Below are 20,548 nucleotides of genomic sequence, written 5' to 3'. Positions count from 1 at the left end.
GCTCCATGTTGGAATATTTTTCATTCTTTTTAAATCTGCTCCATATTGTACTTATTATAAAAATTGCTATGATGTTTTAAATAAAAAAATAAAACATAAATTTAATTAAATCTGCTGTCATCAGGCAGAAGATTTTCATTATTATTTAACCAATGTTCTGCCAAATAATTGATTGACAGCCATCACTGGATGATAATTCATCAAATTTTCATTTTCTTTTGTTATTGTCATAATCTTTGTTGTACTTTTTGTTTTTTATTGGCTGTGTAAACAAAAGTATTAATAATAAAATGTATGTTAATACACCAAAAAAAGCTGAATTGCAACATCAGTACCATGAAAAGAATATAGCAGCGTGCAATGCACTTTGATTTCAGCCCCTATGGTATTCATTCTGTATTCATTCTTCAGAAGAAATACGCTTTAGTTTAATTAATTCTGCATCATGGGGCTGTTTTGTAATTACAACTGCAAAGTAGAGATTTATGAAAGCATCTTTCATAAATTGGGAATCATAAAACTGTCATTGTTGTTGTCGGTGCATAAGTAAATGCCATCACAGGCATACACATGGATGAAGACGTGCTACGCTGATAAATTGCCTTGTTGACCCTTAATGTGTGAACATTTTGAGGAAAAAAAATGCAAATCAGTTTTGGATATATCCCACTGTAATTGTGGAACTAATGGCCTCACTCTGGAGAACAGGAGACAATAACCACAGCAAATGTGAAACCATTGAGATGGCTTCTGGGATAGATTCTCAGAGGGAAATCATCACAGATTGCTCAAAGCTTTTTGCAATCACCCCGACTCCGCTCCAGTGTAATGCAACTCATTAAAGCACTTCCATTGTGTCATTACTTTCCTGCTTTTAGTGAAAATGAGCTCATTCAGTCAGTATCAGTCCATCTCACTCTCTTATCTTTTCCTGTCTCCCTTTTCTGCCAGTGTCAACCCCCACCCCAAAACATTAAATATTTTAAGACATTTCCAGCCCACTTCAGTAGCTCTTGGCTCTGATTGCTCTTTTTCGGAGGCTTTCACCATGTAACTTTGCAGCATACTTCTTCATTTGAAGGCAGGAAAAATCGGTGGATGCAGGTTTTGTTTTTTTGTGGTTTCTTTTTTTTTTTACTTATTTGAAAAATTGAAAAAGAGAAAAGCGTGGGGAAGTCTTGCAGTTTGTATCTGCAGCACAGCATTTTAATGTAAAGAACCAAAAACAAATAGATCCAAAAAAGGTGTAGATAAGCAATCTTTCAAAAGGTTGCTGAATTAAAAGAAAAATTGAATCCACATATTTTATTTGGTATTGTATTTGATAAAAGAGTAGGGTTTAACTTTAATTTTGTGTGCACTTCAGTCATTCTATGCAAACCCTGAACTGTGTGCTTGTTTCCAGCATGTGCAATAGTTAAAAAAGAAAAAAAGAAAAGAAAATGTATATATATATATGTTATGGTGCCTGTCAGTCTCCTCCCCCTCCCCCTACTGCTCTGCTCCTGACTCCACCAGCTGGGACCAATTCACCTCATCACCTGCTCTGCTCTTAAGGAGATCCAGACCCATTAGCCAACGCCAGTTCGTTACCCTCTATGGTGACTCTACCTGGTCTCAAGTCTAGTTCATGTTTTCTTGTTTAAGTCTGGCCTAGTGCTTAACCTGCCTCTCTCTGTCTCAGGATTCCAGCCTCCAAGAGTCCCCAGTGTGGATGTCAGCTCGAGTTCTCCAGCAGTCCGGTGGAACCCTCAAGCTTTGCCAAGCCGCGCTTTTACCTCCAGCCACGCCACAAGCCGCTTTCCTCTCCAGCTGCCCACCAAGTCACACCAACTTTCCTGGAAGGAAAATAAAACCCATTTCTTACCTTTCACCTATCTTCGTCCTCTCTCTGGGTTTCAGCGTCTGGGTCTGTCAATCCTTCAAGTCATGACTATCTATATATATATATATATATATATATTAGTGTGTGGAAAGCCACCAATTTGTGCATTCATCTTACAATATCACTCACAATTTCGTAAGATTTAAGTTATAATTGTGTAATTCGCACAAACTGCGTAATGCTCAAACAACCACAAATTTTGAAAAGCTCAAAACTGGATTCACGTAAAAACATCTGCACACATCGACAAATAAAAAATGCAATTATGAAATACGTATGTCACAGATCTATCACGAAAGACAGAAATTTCAGTGGAAAATGCGCAAAATGCACATAGTGGCTGTGTGACATGGCCTTAAAATACCGGACGAATGGTTTTGCCATTCTTGTTTACTTGTTTGTTTGTACACCTAATTACTTTGGACTTAATTATCTTGCATAAAATACAAGGAATCTGAAAAACTTTACCTGCACTGTTCAGTACCCAGGTATTCACCACTGAGTCACACTGTTACATTTTTGGCTAAAGATGCTCTTGATTCATTTTAAGTCAGTAAATCGGATAATTCAAAATAAACCAAAATCAACTATGAATCTTGTCATCATCCACAAATTATGATATGAATAGAATCGTTAAAATGAATCGTTACACCCCTAGGAAATTCAAATGTTCTTTTGCTGATTTTTTTTTTAGTCTGTTGCTAAGAAGGCTACAGATTACAGTACAGTATTTTGTATTTACAGTCATAGTTTCTTAAATTCATTAAGAAAACCAACATTTTGATATATCACTAATTTCTTAAGGTGTTATACTAAGTATAATAAGTATGGGAATTTTAACTTGACAGATGTGGAAAATGTGTCAACCCTCTCAGCTCTATAAAAAAATGTGAAAAAAACAAGTTAACAAAAATGTTTCAACAGCATAACACTTCAAACCTTGGAGATAACTCGTCACAGCAGGGCGAACTAATATGCAGAAGAAATAATCATCATCGGTGGCACACAGATTGCAAAGAGATCAGGGGGATGTTTTTGCTGTTATCAAGAGAGAGGACTTTAAAAAAATGAGTTGAAACTAAATAACATTTAGAGCTGTCAACATACTTTAGTCCACAGCTTTAAAGCATGGCAACATGATTAATTCAATGTTTTTGCTTTAATGGATTTGGAATGAATTCATGCATCTGAAAGAGGAATTTTTCCCTCGTCCTTTCTGGTTTTAAAGCAGACAAATAAACCAAGAGAAATAAGAAGGATTTTGCTCTGAGGAAATTATAACCAACCCCAAGTAAAAGAGAAAAAAAATGGTGTAATTACAGGCACATGCGTCATTTTGCCACCTTTCAAAATTATGTGTTAAGTGCTGAAAATGGTGTGTTTAAAAAAAAATCCAAGAGCCTGCCATCATCTTGTTAAATGACAGATAATAACCCATTTAACTTTTGCATTTTTTCATTGGGAGCCGAGACATTTCTGTGAGATTGACTTTTTCTTTTCACTTAAATTCTGATGAGAAAAACAGAACGTGTTTTTCTCTGGCTGTGAAAAGAGCTCGTATACCGGTGGGCAGGCAACAAGGAGACGGTCTGAAAAGTATGACAAGTTGCGCTACAAGGGTCCAGAATGCAGAAGAATTATTGCTGTTTGCTGACATAACTGGGACTTCCAGCGAGCACCACTGGAATTGGCAGCTTTGGTGTCTTAACATCAAGGTTTTTGGAGTATTGCATTATTAAAAATGCTTTATGAACAGCGATCGCTCGGAAGATGTTTCAGTTAAAAACATATCTTATACATAAAAAGGAAGCTTGCTATCTTCTATTTTTTTGAGGTCAAACAGGGATTGGGATGAAGTAATTTTAAGCTTTTAATGATTCTTTTAAAGAATCTTCTGTGAACAGAAGACATTTCTGAGCTTCTGCAGATAAATGCTGTTCTCAGAGGACAGCAAGCTCTGGCAGAGCTGAAGCAAAGACTTCTACATTATTACCACTACTTTTTGTGCTTTTTAAATAACAACCATCCCCAATTTGTGAGTCAACTTCTGTGAGTGTTAACCAGTGTGTGTTTCTTTTTCCCTCTCTGTGGAAGTCTTGCTGTTGCTTTGACACAGCCTGAAATTACTGCTCGACTTTGAAGCGAATGTCTTTCAAATGCGCCAACGCTGTTCTTTAAAGGGGCTGAAGATGAAGATTTCCAAGTGAGTTTTTCTCTCTCACTGAACAGAAAAAGTCGTTTTGCAGCCAGAACTGCAACAAAAGAAAACATTTCACAGTTCAAGGACACCACAAGTGCTTTTCCCCTTCAGATCACAAATCATATGATTGCAACCAAAAAACGTCTAACTGTGGCTATTATTTTCTGTGATCGGAATAGGTTTTTTGCATGAAAATTGTTTTAAAAGTACAAAAAGTGAACGCTAAAGAGACCTCAGTTGTTTTAATACTATGAGCTTTTTTTATTTTATAAAAACAAATCTACTCTAATTATGTGAGGAATCAGAAGCAGCACTTCTGTGGTTGCTACAATTGAAATCTGAATCACCAGCTCAGTGGCCTTGTGGTAGAGTGTCCACCCTGAGCCTGGAAGGTTGAGAGTTTAAATCCATGGTCAAGTCATACAAAATTATCTCCAAAAATGGACCAAATGCTTCCTAACTCAACAATCAAAGCGCTTTGAGTCTTCTAAAAAGGTAGTAAAGCGCTATATTAGTATACGTCATTTACTATTTATATTTCAATTATTGCATGCAAAAATTTGTGTACAACTCATTTTTGATTTTTTTAATTTGAAATGTTGTTTTCAACCAATCAATGGATAATGCACAAAACAATACAATAAGCATTCATAAATTCATTCAATGACGTATCAAACTTAGGATAATTAGATATTAAATCAAAGATTACTTGAAAGGGAGTGGAGGAACTAAATTTACATAATCCCACCCCTGTTCTACCGTAACCATTTTTTTTACAGATTTACCATTATCCAGTTCTTAACTTTTCATCGGATATCAAAGCCTTACCAACACAGTTTCAGGTCATTACGCATGCTTAAGTATCTATTTTGTGTAATAACATACCACATACAGATCAGTTATCTGAAATATTTTCAGATTATTGTCATTAGAAAAATCATTCTTCCACTTTCGGCTTCTCCCATCAGGGGTCGCCACAGCGAACTAGTCGCATGGTAAATTTGGCAATGTTTTACGCCGGATGCCCTTCCTGACGCAACCTTCTCAAACCGGGCTTGGGACCGGCACAGAGGTAGAGAAGGGAACAGGGAACAGCCCGGAGTCGAACCCTGGTTTCACGGACGGAAGGTGCCGCAAACCAGCACGAGCTAAACCAGCTCCCATCGTCATTAGAAAAATCATGTTAATGATTAAAAATAACACTATCAGAAAATAAAAAAAACAAATCGTGACTTTTTGGAGCAAGAAATGCTCCAAAAAAAAGAGGTTATATCACAAGTGACTTAATTTAATGTAATATAATTTGTTTTAATCTGGAAAATAAAATAAAAATAAAAACCTTTTTTTTCCACTTTCAATGAAAAGTCTATTTGAACATGCATATATCCATGTTTTCAGGCTTCTGCAAAATTGCATATTCATGTGTCGCTATGCAAGTTTCTACAAGTGTCTTCAGGCTCTACGTACAAAATGCATTGTTTGTGTTTAGTTGAATTAGGCCGAACTTTGACCAATCAGACATAAGGATGACGTCCCTTTAATTTGCGGAAGTGCCAACTGTTTGATAATTGATCAGAAGAGAAATAATTATTGTTTCCAAGCAGAATTCTATGACAATAAGTTCTTCGTATATTGGAATAGAGCTGTGAAAGATAATGCCTTGAGCAAGATTCACGAGAATGGAAATGCTTCAACATTTTACACCAAGCCTCTTCCAACTATAGTTGCGGACATCTGAAAGTAAGCAAAAGAAAAAGAAGTCCATCCCTGCTTGTCCAGTGTGAACATCAAACGCTATTGCTTTTACTGCTTGAGTACAAAGAAGGAAAATGTGTCTCAGGCAAAGCTGCACATGACAGCAGTTGTGTTTTGTGTTGTGTTCATTGTTTCTTTGTAGTTCTTATTTAAACATGCAGTCTAACTTTATAATCCTGGATTTGCTTAAAAAAACGTTTAGATTTAAATCAGACCAAAACTGGACAAAACCAGAACATTGACAAAAACTGGGATAAGAAGGTGGAAGAAAAATTAAACTGGTTGAACGAGAGGGAACCTTGTTGTTACTTTTCAACCCTAAAACAAAAGCTATATGCAAAAATATGAACAACCCAAAAGATGAATCCCAGTTTAGCTCATGGCAACTATCAAGCAGTGTCACCATCCACCACTGAAGGGTGCAAAATGACCCTTTTCTTGAATAGTCACCTTCAACGACAACATAATTGCTTCATTTATTCAAGATCTATTGCAAAAAAGAAAGTCCAATCTATCTGTGAAATCTGGCTGAATCTGACAAACAGTCACCTTATTCTGGTCTTCTTGCCTGACTAAAAGCAAAAGTCAAAAGGTGAAAATCCCATCTGGGATGTGCCAAATTGTGGGACTTTCTGACTTTCAAATGTTATGCAAAAAAAAAAAGAAAAAAGGATGCCTGGGCCCTTTCTCTATGTTCAGCAATTGAAGACTTTGATTTCAGTTCTTGTTCTTCTTGTTCTTGGGATGTTTCAAGGCTGAAATCTTGCTTGGGTCAATTTTCAGAGCATCTCATGTCTTTAACACCAACTAAAATGAAACAATCGTGCAGTGTCAAGCAATTGTTCAATGAAAAAAAGGTAGAGAGCGTGGGATGTTGGTATGAGTAATCCTCAATGACCGAACCCCCCCCCCCCGGCTATATTATTAAGCCATGAAGAGCTTTTGAGTCAAGACAACTCTCATTGAGAGTTCTTAAATATGTTATTTTCAGCTCGTGAAAAGGACAAATAAATCAGTTTGAAAGATTTGGGGTTTTGAAATTGCATGCAACTCTAGTAAAACCTTACCAGCTCCTTAAAACTAATTGGGCTCAACAGAATTTCCATCTATCTGATCTACATCTTTAGCCATTCAACTAAAGCTATCAAAAGCTCTCAAAGAGACAACGCAGAAAATTTGAAAGTCCGTACCTACTTTTTCCTGTATATAAATAGAGCACCAATCATCCAAACTAAATTTACTTTAATATCAACCAAACAGAACTTTAAGCGATCATTTCAGAAAAACAAGACAACAACAAAAATCAATTGGAACCAAGAGCAGACGACTCTATTATCGTCAAGACAACTTTAAGGTTTCTCTCTTCCCCTCCAGCCAAAAACACATTAGAGAAAACAAATGGGTATGATGTGGGTGAGCACATATGATTCATGGGGCCAAGAAGACACTGTGTCCTATACTTGCTTGTTAAATGTTCTGAAAATGGATAGTGGCCTTTCAGAAAACTCAGAGTTCTGCTGGCATTCTTGCACCGCAAAGAGTTTGGCCCCTTCGCCAAAGACTCCCAAGACAAAACGATATGTCAGAACTGCCGCCCCACATGGTTCATCACGTAAAGGTCACTGATAATGCTGCACAGAGGGGCTGATGAGCACCCCGAGAGAGAGACCGTGTTAAGTCGACAGGAGCTGCCTTTTAACGCTGCAGTTTGGTACAGATTATTAGAAAAACACAGCTCAGCTGCCCGTTTTTTAGCCACTCATTTCACACTGCATAATCGTTCTGTTTGGAAAATGATTGCCAGCCTAAATTCTCTCTTTGGTGACCTTTAGCTGGCCCACCAACACAACCCCAGATAAAACAGATTTAAGCTGGGCGTAATAAGGTTTACACACTGAAATGCTGATGCTGTTGTTTTGAAGCAACAAAGCGAATCCAAGATGCTTTTTTTCTTAAAAAAAAAAAAAAAGAGGTTATATCACAAAACCACTAAAAAAACTTGCAATAACAAATAACACAAATCGTTTTTGAGATCTTGATGAATTTTAATATGTATACGCCCCAGCATCTCTGAAAGTGAGTCACATCCTGTTTTTAGAAAAGCAGCTAAACTGTCTTTATGATAGATGATTTCTTTTTTTCTTTTTTTTGCTGCAGTTCCATAAATTGTGGTTGAAGTTGATCAAAGTGGTTCTTTCAAGAATATTTTTCTTTGTGTGCCATTTTTTTAAAACTACTTCAAACATACAGACATAACTGTTCAGTCTTGAGATGATCTATTTTCCTTGGAGAGGATAGTTTTACCAGCCAGCACTTAACAATCAAAGGCATTTTTTTCTTGCTATACAAGTTTTATAATCTCACTGTTTTCAAGACAGTTGGGTATTGAACAAAAGCTTTTTATCAAATCCATGAAAGCTGTCGAATTATTTGGTTGCCTTTGCGCATCGTTATAATGTTATTTTATGCTCTGTTTTAAACACAACTACTTAAAAAAATGAAACAACCACGAGATACATTAAGTAGGACCAATATGATTCATTTTTGTTCAAGTAACGCTATATAATCAGGTGGAAATCCTTTCCGTAATTTTTTTTAATGTTCATTCAATGTGAAGGGTTTTTGAGTGCAGGAAAAACAGAAAAATAAGTGTAAATAAGCAGACTATGACAATCAAACATTTGACCACAAACCACAGGCTTAAATAAACTGAATGACTGATTTACTGACAGTTAACCTGCGGTGACTTGAGTCTGGTGTGATCATGAAGCAAACAGAACATCAATTATTTAGCAAAGCACAAAAGGTAAACCCTTATCTTTATCAGTATATCACACTTTATTAGTTTTGTCCTCACAATTTTTTTCTGCATTGTCACAATCAAGGCTGTCTTTGGGCTGTTAAAAATGGATTACAGGTGATGATCCTCTGCAGGGATTTTTGAAATGGAACTGATTCAGCAAAGCTAGAAATCAGAAGCCGTCGGGCGGACTGCCTTAAACTTCAAAGGAAATCACTGCAGCACTGGAGGTTTTGATCATTAAAGACAATTGATCTCATGTGTTCAAAGATTATTCATGCTTCAGGCTTTTCAAGCAACTTCTCAAGCAACCCGCCACAGATTGTGTGATCGTAATATCAATACGAAGAAAAGTTCTGATTGACCCAATACCAGGTGCTTTAATACGACAGAGTTTTAGGGCCAGTGTACAAACTTTTTTTTCTTTTACTTACGACTTTTAAGTCGTAAAGTTACGAGAAAAAAAATCATAATAGATAAATTACGAGAATAAAGTGGTGAATTTACGACTTAAAATCTCATAAGTTTAGTAAATTAACAAGGAATAAACACCGAAGTTCTCTGTTTATCGGAGCCTTGCCTGAAGATTAAAGATGTGGAGCATTTTGTGAAGCTTTAACTCCAAATAAATATTTAAAAATGAAGAAATTCAAAACATATGGCGACTGAAAATCAGATTATCATTAGCACAGCCGGCTTTCCGGGGTCCAGTTTTGGTAAAGCGGAGTTTCAAATGTAAAATAAGAAGCTCAGAGACACGTTTGGGTGAAACCACTTTAACCCAAAAAAACTAGTATTGCTTCAAAAAGTATCCCAAAAATATATCCCAAGATGAAAAATTGGGCTGAAGAAACAACCTAAGTGTTTTAAGAGTTGTCACATAATAATTCATCACTGAACTGTCAATGTAAACACGTTGTGTTCAGTAAAAACGTGAAAACAATGGTTGTATTTTCCAGTTTAAACAGACTTTGTTTTTCTATTGTAGAGACTGAGAGGAAGATTACAACTTTTCCTTGCATCTGTATTCAGATTATATCATCCCTTTTGCTGTTATTTTTTTGGTAATTTTGGTAATGTCCGATAAGTGCATGCAATAAATCTCAACTTTTTCATCTTTTACTATTCCTCATTGTCTCATTTCATTCCATCATGGTGTCGTTTCATCTCCCATTGTTCTGTATTATCCCTTCCTGACACAGAGACAGTTCAGTCTTGCTGTGTTTGAAAGAAAACTTTTTGACATTTTTTTCAGCTCATCTCATCCCTCTGTGAGAAGATAAACTCATGATAAAAAAAACAGAGCCAGTCATCTTAATTTCTCTAAATTCCATGGCACTGTGTGTGTGTGTGACTTGGATTTCTTCTGGCAGCTCAGAGAAATAAACATCAAGCAGTAAAGAACCTCTGTCAAACTCTCTGTTGTATCATCACTGATCATAATGATCGAAAAAAGGGACGGTATGGAAAACTTGACTCCACTAAACCCAAACTGTGATGGTTAAGGGATCAAAATGTCTCCAGTTAGTTAGTTTGGGTCAAGAAAGGACTAAAGACACTCAGTTATACATATGTTCAAACAAACATGTAAACAAAGCCAAACATCACTTAATAGAAATTTGAAAATCCAAAGTTGCTCAGCTTGTGAATACCTGATCCGAACAAGCTGATCTGAAAGAACAAACCTTTGGCTGAATAGGAACAAGATAGTGGTTCTTAAACCGTCCACCCGTCAGATAGAAGCTGCTCATTTTTCCTGCTGATGAAATAAAGGCGTGAGAATTTGACCCCCTTCTTTAACTGCTCGTGTATCATCGGCCATCCTTAAAACTGAGCGGCACACAGGGAAGAGGCTGAGGATAAACCAGAGAGAGGAAGAAGAAGGAGAACAGACCACAACGCAAATTCTAATGAAATATTAAAAATATATCCGAGAAAGTGGTCAAAGATCTGGGATTTTCGAAGAGGAGCAACATATTTGACAAACATTTTTGGAGAGAAAAGGTCAACTATCCAGTGTTCTATGTATTTCTCAATAATACAATACAGTGATTGGCTAATACCTTACATTAAAACGTGCTTACAGTTTTTCTTAGGATAAATACCTATGCCAACACATTTTTTACAACAGCTTTATTACAACAAAATTTTAAAATTCTGTAAGCCGAAAATGAAGCTGCTGTTTGTGAAGGGGTAAAAAATCTTTAGCAACTCAAAGATAGGAGAGACTTGATAACTGATGTTTAAAGCAAAGTTTTAATTTGGATTCAAATTGAATCTTGAACATTATTTATAAAGCACTTTTTAAACAGCAACAGATAAAGTGACCAATAACGCATGGCTAAAAATGTATTTTCATTTCTGATCAAAGGAGTAAAAAATGTATGTTAGTATTAAGCTTTTTTAGTTTTTTCTGCATAAAGGCTCTACAGTTGAAACCACTAGGCCTTTCTGTTTTCCAAAAAACACAAACATTGCCTTTTAGTCTGTGCTTCTCAGAGAAAAAAATGAATGCTGCACACGCTGAAGTTAGTCTGCCATGTTTGAAATCCTTGATTGGCATCCCTTCATCATTTTTCCCCATTCTCTTTTTGTTGTTCTGATGTGTCGGATTAAAGAACATTTTAAATAACGTGTCAAAGTGAGAAGTTTGGAGCAGATGTGCACGAGCGAGCTGCAAGTGTGCACAAAACTTGAGCAAACAAGAAGTTTTCTTTGAGATGTGCTGAATAGACTTTGACTGTGTCCTCCTTGATGTTTCAGCAAGACTCTGGGCTTTTATTCTGAAAGGCGAATGGCATTGTGCAGAAGATGCTTTTGAACTAACGTGTCCAAGAGATGTCTTATATAATTTATCTGATGTATATAAAGCAACGTTTTAGATGTTCATGGCAGCCTTCTAAGGCCCGATTCGTTTCCCTCAACATCACTGCAGGGCTCACTAATTGCTGGGTGTTTTCAGGATATGTGCAGTCTGCTAATTACCCTTGACTGTAAGTGACAGAATAATGATCATTACCTTTAATGATTGTCATTTTTACAAAGCAGAAGACTGGGGGGTTAAGATGGCCCTTCAGAGGCTGCACTGTGAAACATGAAAGATTTTTATTCAAGGCACAAAGGCGCGTCCAGCTCCACTGCTGTGTATTACAAGACGGAAGCCCGCATCTAAATATAAAAAATACATCAATGGGCTGAATTTTATACCTTGAAGCCAGAGGAAGTTTTTTTTCTTTTTTCTTTTTTTTTCTAAAATTTGCAAGGAAAACGTGGTTTATGTGTTTCAAAAATGTCCTTAACTGTGACAAAAATAAATAAATATTTAATTGTAAGATCAGATTGTTCAATAATTTGAATGAATATGTGCAAAGCAAAGAATTAAAGCTGCATAGCTGCTAGTAAGGCTGATCCGATTGAACTGAACATCTCAGCTGATCAGAATGGTGTCACACACCTTACAGATGCGTTGTTTGCACAACATAGAATTCTGTATATGTGGCCTTTTATTACTTATAAATACAAAACAATTTAGTCTCCGTTTAACTGATTCTTCGTTGTCTAATGTTGCATTTTTAATGAGTGTTTAACATTTGTAAGATAATCTGTATTGGTGACCTATATTTGTTGACCAAAATGACACGCATGCACAGAAAAAAGTTCCAAAAATTACAAACATGTTCCAGTTCTCCTACTTTTTCACAGACTTTAATAATCGGAAGCATAAAGACATACCAAATTTAGGTCTTTCTCTGCAATTTACCGTTTAAGATGTGCACTTAAACAAAAACTAAACTTATTTGATCTAATCTTTCTGGTATGGCATTTCAATTCCGTTGTATTTTTGTCATTTTCCGTCCATCCTATCTTACCGTCATTTCAGTTTAGGCCTTTTGTGATCACACCAGGTTATAGTTGCTAATGACCAAAGCTGTCTGTGCGTCTTCTCCTAAGAATCCCTGTCAACAAAAAAGTATGGCCGAATCTTCCACTACCCCTCCGGCTTCTCCCTAACCCTACAATTGTAGGGGCATTTGGAGGGATAGGGGTATCCGATATAGCTTTTTTAATGGGAGATTGAGGAGATGTATAATTTCTTCACGTGGGTGAGCTTTAAAGCATAGACAACCACATGTAAATGTATTTAATGACTTTTTGTTTTAGCATGACTTTATTTTAATTTAATGTAATTTTTTTAACTTGTCCTGTCCAACAGCTGGGCAAACAGATGAGAGCTGAGGGCCTCTTGTGTTGGACATATTTTACTTTAACAACAGGGATTATGAATCCTCAGACAAACCAGAGGTATGTCTGAATAAACCCCCTTTTGTAATTGAGGCCAAACTTTATTAATTTTAATCATGTATGAAAATCTTTTGTGTTGGACCGGACGGAAAAGGAAATGAGGGAGGAAGAAAGACGGATGTTAGGGGGGGGTGATTATGGAAAGGGGGGGGGGGTGATTATGGAAAGGGGGAGGGTGTAAAATCATGAAGCAGCATGAAGGCCCGTACACACCGGGACGAATATTCGCCAGGCGTTATTCGCCAGCGTTTTTCGTCACGTTTTTTGTGTTCACACCCAGGCGATTTTCGCTGACGATGAGTGGAGTGAACATGCAATTTCATTCCCTGACATTAGATGGCGCTTAATGTAAAACAGAAATACTCCTGTACACAAGGTGGCGCTGCGCAACTTTACGCTTCTTAAAGTCGCTTTTCACTCAGAAGAAGAGAGCAAGTATTTACGCGCTTGTCAGAATCAAACAAAGAAAACATGAATATTTCAAGCACCAGTTGCTCCAACTGGTGCTTGGTTCGGGGATATTTTAGAATGTCCGTCATTATTGCTTCGCGGCAGTGTAGACGCTACTTGGCGTCTATCTTCTTCGCTGGTATGTGTGCTCAGCAAGGCAGTTTTGTGTTTGAGCGCCCCCAAGTTGTGTTTTACTGTAACTTCAGAAGCTCCAGACACGTGAGCAAAAGCGCCGTTCTCATTGGTCGAGTAGATTTCGACGCGACGCGTCGAAAAAAAAAAACGAACCCGAGGCGTTTTTTTTTTCGACGCTTTAACGCCTGGCGTTTTTTCGCGTCGGTGTGCACACTCTCATTGGTGCCCTTTGTTTAGTCACGAGGCGTTAAACGTCGGCGAAAATCGCCGGCGAAATTCGTCCCGGTGTGAACAGGCCTTAAAGCAACAAGTTTCTGGATGGTTATACTCATTACAGTCAGGTTCAGATGTAATACAAGTCTATAAGGGTAGAATATGTCCACACACACACTCAAATGTTATTAACATACCTGTAATTGGCTCCAAAAATGTTCACATGTCAACATGTACACAATACAAATAATGTTCACACATGCATACCTATGCCTTCAAACACACTAGTGTGAAATATTTCATTCGATCACGCAAACAATTTGTGCACTACTTGACTTTTTAAAGTTTTAAAACTGATGTTGTGCATTTTCCGAGCGCTGCCAACTATGCTAGCGTGGATGACCAGCAACTATGGAGGACATCATCATCAAGTGGGAATGATGTCCGAATCAGAAGACTTTTTTACTTCCATGATGCTCCATTTGGAGGGCTAAATGTCGGGGTAGGAAGAACTATTCGGATTCTGCCAATATGTCATATTTTCTGTACGTCACCAACTGAATCATTTGTCTTATTTTGTTTAATTATTAATTTTTTATTTTTGTTCCAGTTATGCATACATTTAAAATCTGATCTCTGAGATCTGATCTGATCTCTGAGAAAAAAATTCAAGTTTTACTTTTTCCATTATTTATTAATTAGTTTTTTGTAGACCTACTCTGGTCTCCTACCCTTAAGTACTTCGATTGACCATATAATCATAAAAGGTTTCATGTTCTTAAGAATATAAATATATATATATATATATATATATATATATATATATATATATATATATATATATATATATATATTATATATATATATATATATATATATATATATATATATATATATATATATATATATATATATATATATTTATATATATATATATATATAGCCGCTCCCCCTCTGCTCAGGTGAGGGTGAAATAACGTCTGCTTCTGTATATATATATATATATATATATATATATATATATATATATATATATATATATATATATATATGTTTTTTTTTTTTTTTTTAGAAAAACAAATGTAAAATAAAAACAAATGTTTAAATAAAATTATAAGTGTGCAAAATAGTTGTCAAATAATGTTTCTATGTTTAATTCTTTTGGCCAAAAATAAAGGAAAAATCAATATTTCATCAATATTTCAGGGAGAGCATTAGCTAATTCCTCAAAGTTTTGTTTTGAGTTTACATTGAAATGCTAACAGGAAACAATATTTAAAGTGCAGCATGTGGGATGATGTGGTTAAACTGTACAAGGGAAGAAAGACTGGCAAGAAAAGAGAACACTTCAAATAAAATCAAACCTACAGCTTTTGTATTCATCTTATTTATTGAAGGCTTTTACATGTGTTTGTGTTTACATATCTGTGTGTTCAACAGTGAATCTTACAAGATCAGCATCATAAGCCTCCAAGCAAGACATAGTCTCAGTTGTTCAGAGACTTTGAAGATGGTTGCAGAAAGCTGCAAATGAGTCACAAAGACAAGCAGTATCAAGTGAAAAGTTTGCATTTTGCATTGTTTTGATTTTAAAATAATTTTGCCATCAAATGTAGATGATCGACATCAGCATTTTTTTAAAATATAGAAATTAAAAATCTTAAGCTCTTTCTTGGAGACTTCTCAACATCTACAAACAGCCAGTTTTTGAAATGATGACCCCAATAGCGTCTAGTATTATTGTTCTGTAAAATGAAGCTGGATCAGCTCCACATTCGAATGGAAAAACCTGATGTCCTCCCACTTCAAGCCCTCATCCATTCATGCATGTGGTCTCTTCCTCTGTGTCCCCAAAGTTCCCATGCCGGGTCCAACTCTGCTTTGTATCATTTAATAGATTTCAATAATAGATTGCCGCAATTAAACGTAAACACGTTAGGCTTCACTTCCCAAGCGCTGAGTCATCATTCATTCTGCTTTCATCTGTTTTGCTTAACATGAACGGCCATATTTTATTCAGCAGCACGCTCTAAATGTGCTGTGTCTGATGTTAATGACAGGCCAGCACATATTCAGGGGATCAATTTCCATAATGAGGAGACAAAATCAAATTAATTAAAAATTACACAAGCATCTGCTTTTGCTATAGAGAATTTTCTGAATAGAAACCTGGTTATGGGAGCAAACAGGACAGGAGCAGCTTGGGCTTCTGAGCATGAGAGCACAGTTGTGAGTATGATGCCATTGTTTTGTTATACTGATATTTTGGGGGTTTTATTTGGAAACAAACAAAGTTGTGATGGTATTTTTTTTTAAACTGAATATCCTGCTATGAAAAAGATCCTGAATCTTCACAATCCCAACTTTTGGACCCAGGCATCCACTGAAAAGTCTGAAATCAACCTGTTGTGACTTTTAAGTTTTTCCGTTTTTGTGTTGTGTTTGTCGTCTATTCCGTCAACCTCAAAGGAGAGAACCTCTAAAGCTTGTGTCACCTCCTTCCCTGCCACTCCCTGTTCCTAAATTAAGATGAATTACACAAGAGGCCAATATGCTGAAACGGGAAATTATATGCCCCTGGAAACACGCTCTCTTTCAGTTAGCAGAGCAGCGTTTTTAGATTGCCCTCACATTTCTTCATGCTGAGCAAAGCAAGTAGAGGATTAGCTGTCTTTCTGTGCGGCGGGAGCTTGACAGTACCCGGCACGGTGGACTCAAGACATGATGACACTGATTACAGCCTCTTTTCTTGCGTGTTGGTGACTCTTGGTGTGATTGGGTCCATCACAGCCCTGTGAGAACAATAATTCACAGCTGGTGTTCATTTAATGGTGGGGGTGTGGCTTGTTCAGCACCCAAATCAAGATTTTGAACACCTTACATCCATCCATTCAGTCTCCAAATTCCCTTTAAACCTTTTGGGGTCATCGGGTTGCCAGAGCCCAGCTACTGTTGGGCAAAGGTGGGGTACACCCTGAACAGGCTGCTAGTTTGTGGCAGGGCGCAAAATCACATGCATGCATTTGGATGCACACCTAACGACAAGAGTATCAAATATCATGCATGTTTATGGACTGGGGAGGAAAACACAGTGCCCCAGGAGAACTTGCAAACTCCACACCGAAAAGTCCCAGCCGGGACTTTGTTTAAAAAAAAGACATTGTTCAACTAACTTTCTATCAACATGTTCATTTTATTCCAAAAATGAACATGTTGGGGCATTTTTCTCATGATGGAGGACACATGTAAAGACAATTAAGATTAAAATTACATTTCTGCATATTTCCTTATTCAAATTGCTGTGAACCAGGAGCAAACAGAAAAATGGTGTTGAAAAAATCTCGTTGGTGTGACTAGAAGGTACTACGGCAAGCCTCAAGCTCCCTGCTCCGCTCCATTCGGTTGTATCTTTGGAAACGACTAGATCCACTAGACTGTACGGCTGGATAGCTCCACTATTGTTTGCCATTTTTGATGTACTGGTAATGTTGGGAGTATGAGAGGCTGTAAGCTAGTGGGAGGGAGTGTAAAATGGATTCCAGGAAGTAGGGGCGGGATTGCTTCGCACCAACAGTCCCGCTCACAAGTCAGAGATGAATATTTAATTAACTGTTGCTGCTCTGCATAATCATTATCACAAGACCACTTGGGACGCTTTTACAACAGATCAAAAGATGATCGAAGTAGGACCTTAAACAAATCTATGAAGACTCTTATTCATCCAGGATTTTTTTATTTGCAGAAAACGTTGTTAAAAGGGTAATCAGGTCTTAGTTTTTTTGAGTTAAAGACATTTATTCAAGAGATTTGAAGTTTTAAAAGAGTTTCAGCTCAAGGGTGTAAAATAAGTTTACACTTTGTGACTTTAAATATCACAAAAGTTTTTTTAAAACTGTATTTTACAGCAAATTATTGTAAAAACATTTAATTAGATGAAGTTATGTATATATGTATAATCATACACTTTATCTGTTTTGTACACTAAACTGAAGTCTCAAATCTTGCAGTATTAATTCTTGATTTTCCTCCATTCAACTGTTAGGAGAGGAGTTAGGAGAAGTTTTATTTACTTGTAGCTTTTTCTCACACTCAAATGCAGACTTTTTAAAACAACCTTTTGCTGACAGTTGCTGAATGTTCCCAATTCATAGTCAATGCATCATCCACAATTCACAAAAGTGGGAATTTTTCTGAGAACAAGAAGTTTTCTGATTGTTGCTTGGACCAGACCAGCAGCAGCTCTCGCTTCTCCTCTGAGAACGTCACCAGTGGAGAAATCCTGCTTTGGATCTGCGAGGAGCAGCTGGCGTGTTATGTAATGCAAGCGCCTCATTGTTCAACATGCACTTCTCCAGCGTACGCGCTCTGCTATGCAATCTGGGACGTGTTATGTCCTTGAAGGTGTTCAACCCTCTCACCAAGCATGGGAACAGGGATGTGCAGCTGGTGATTGCAACGCGCCGCTAAACTGTTTTACACACATGATGAAATCAGGCATGTTTTAATGCATTTGGTTCAAGTGGGCGGCGGGGCGTTTAGAGGCAGCTAAACACATACAGGGTTCTGGCAGCTCAAAAGGATAGACATGACAAAACTATTGAAACGGGAAATGGAAATTTTTTCTATCCCCTATCATAGGACAAAAAACAAAAACAAAAAGTAAAAGTATAAATAAAAGCTGAAGTCAAAGAAGATGAGAACGATCTTTTTTTTTTTTCCTCTAAGAAAATAGTTTTTTTGTTTCTTTTTCACTGTATTTTAAAAAAAATAGTTTTTTCTTAGTTTAACAAACACCAGGATGTACTTCCTGCGAAGGCTGGCATCTTTTAACATCTCCAACAAGCTTCTCAGTATATTTTATCAAACAGTCATCGAAAGTGCTCTGCTGTACGCTGTGGTGTGCTGGTGCAGCACAAGCAAGAAAAACCTGACCCGGTTAAATAAGATCATCAGGAGGGCTAGCTCTGTTATGGGACTGAAGCTGGCCATAGTGGAGGATGTGGCCGAACAACGGACATTAGCCAGACTTCGGGCAATCATGGACAATGTGACACACCCTCTGCCTGAGGCCTTCAGTAAGATGAAGAGTAGTTTCAGCAGCAGACTTTAGTGCTGACGCTGCACCACAGACAGACTTATAAAGTATTTTGTCCCACGAGCCATCAGACTGCATTTTGGTGATTTTTTGCTTCTATCTTTTTATCCTTTTATCTTTTTATCTATTTATTGTGTTTTTATTTGTTTTAGGAAGGATTGTGTTTTTAAGTGTGCAGCTGGCCACTTAAAATTTCCTTCGGGATCATTAAAGTCTATCTATCTATCTATCTATCTATCTATCTATCTATCTATCTATCTATCTATCTATCTATCTATCTATCTATCTATCTATCTATCTATCCATCCATCCATCCATCCATCCATCCATCCATCCATCCATCCATCCATCCATCCATCCATCCATCCATCCATCCATCCATCCATCCATCCATCCATCCATCCATCCATCCATTTGTTCGCATTAAGAACACACAAGAAGTAAAATAACATGGTGACCATCTTAAAGATTCTTTCTTGCGTTTTTTTTTTATCAAGTAAAACATTTGGCTGTTCAGTGATAATAAATATAAAGTTCAATCTTTTCTGTTTTCTTTTGCTTGACCGGTGTGTCTGGAGTGGCTTGCAGATGTGTTTGATTCATTTGAAAACTTAGGAGCTAAAACAAAGAATATGGACAAGAAAGTCTGAAAATTTGATTTGTATGAGCCAGTTTATCACTTTGTTTATGCCGTGATTTTATGAATCATTAAATAAAAAACTTTATTGGCACTGGTTTACCTGTATAGGGTCATGGGAGGCAAGGGAAGGCACATTTTGGACAGGTCATCAGAGGGCGCAATGCATGAACTCCAAAATTCAACCATATACATTTTACAAAGGTTGGTAAAGGAGAACAATAAAGCCTTGAATATTATTTAAGTATCTTAGTGTCACATTTCCTAATCTCCCAGCTAAAACCATTGATTTGTGGGTCAACACTAAAGAACTTGACTGGCATCATTAATGCTCGCTAATCCTCTAAATGACCCCGTTCTGACTCAGTTCTGAGGCGCTTGAGAAAAATGTCGAAAATAATTAAAAAAGAACGATTCCGTTGCAGTCGCAGATATAAACATCAATCATGTGATGATAAATATTACAGTCAAGTGAGACTGAAATGACCCGCGTCTGCGCGAGCCCTGATAAGTCTCCCCAAACATATCTCGTCCTTCAGCCGAATGTCAGACTGAACCTGTTTCAGAGACAAAAGAAGCGGTGATTAAATTCCTGCCTTCAGCCATGGAGAACTTCAAAACTCCAGAGGATAACACAAGTCAAGGTCAGCGCATTCACATTCCAAAGCATGACTCTTTGGGTCGGTTTGCCTGCTATGGAGTCCACTGCAAAAAAATATTTATATCTGCCAACGATGAAGGCATGAGAACGCCAAAGGAGGATGGCTTGGAAAAGTATCAACGCTGTGGACCTTAATCAGTTCTAATGACATTCGAAAGGATTAAACTCAGTGACCTGCTGACTGTTTATTAAACTGCAAGCTTACACGGCAGTATGGTCTTAACTATGATTCATTATTGTCACTGAATCCTCTATGAAAATAAAAGAGGCGCCTGAGGAGGCTGCTGGATAGCAGCCACACTAAATTGCTGCAAATTGCCCCTGCATTACATGTAAAGACTTTTCGCAGAGTTCATTTTGGTCTGTTTTCTTCCCCTCGCTTTATTTTACCAGCAATTAAAAATGCATGAAAGTG

General features: G+C 37.1%; 1 long non-coding RNA gene across 1 annotated transcript; it reads left to right on the top strand.

The window, feature by feature from the left end:
• Positions 1 to 1,463: 1,463 nt before the first annotated feature.
• LOC111947709 (uncharacterized) lies at positions 1,464 to 1,873 on the top strand. Its single transcript, XR_002873603.2, has 2 exons — positions 1,464 to 1,601; positions 1,685 to 1,873. It is a non-coding gene; the product is annotated as an uncharacterized LOC111947709 (long non-coding RNA).
• The last annotated feature ends 18,675 nt before the right edge of the window (positions 1,874 to 20,548 follow it).

The sequence above is a fragment of the Oryzias latipes genome, chromosome 8 (assembly GCF_053564925.1).
Source record: "Oryzias latipes strain Hd-rR chromosome 8, Olatipes_Hd-rR_3.1".
NCBI lineage: Eukaryota > Metazoa > Chordata > Actinopteri > Beloniformes > Adrianichthyidae > Oryzias > Oryzias latipes.
The sequence above is the reverse complement of the archived record's forward strand: the minus strand, read 5'-3'. Positions and strand labels throughout refer to the sequence as shown.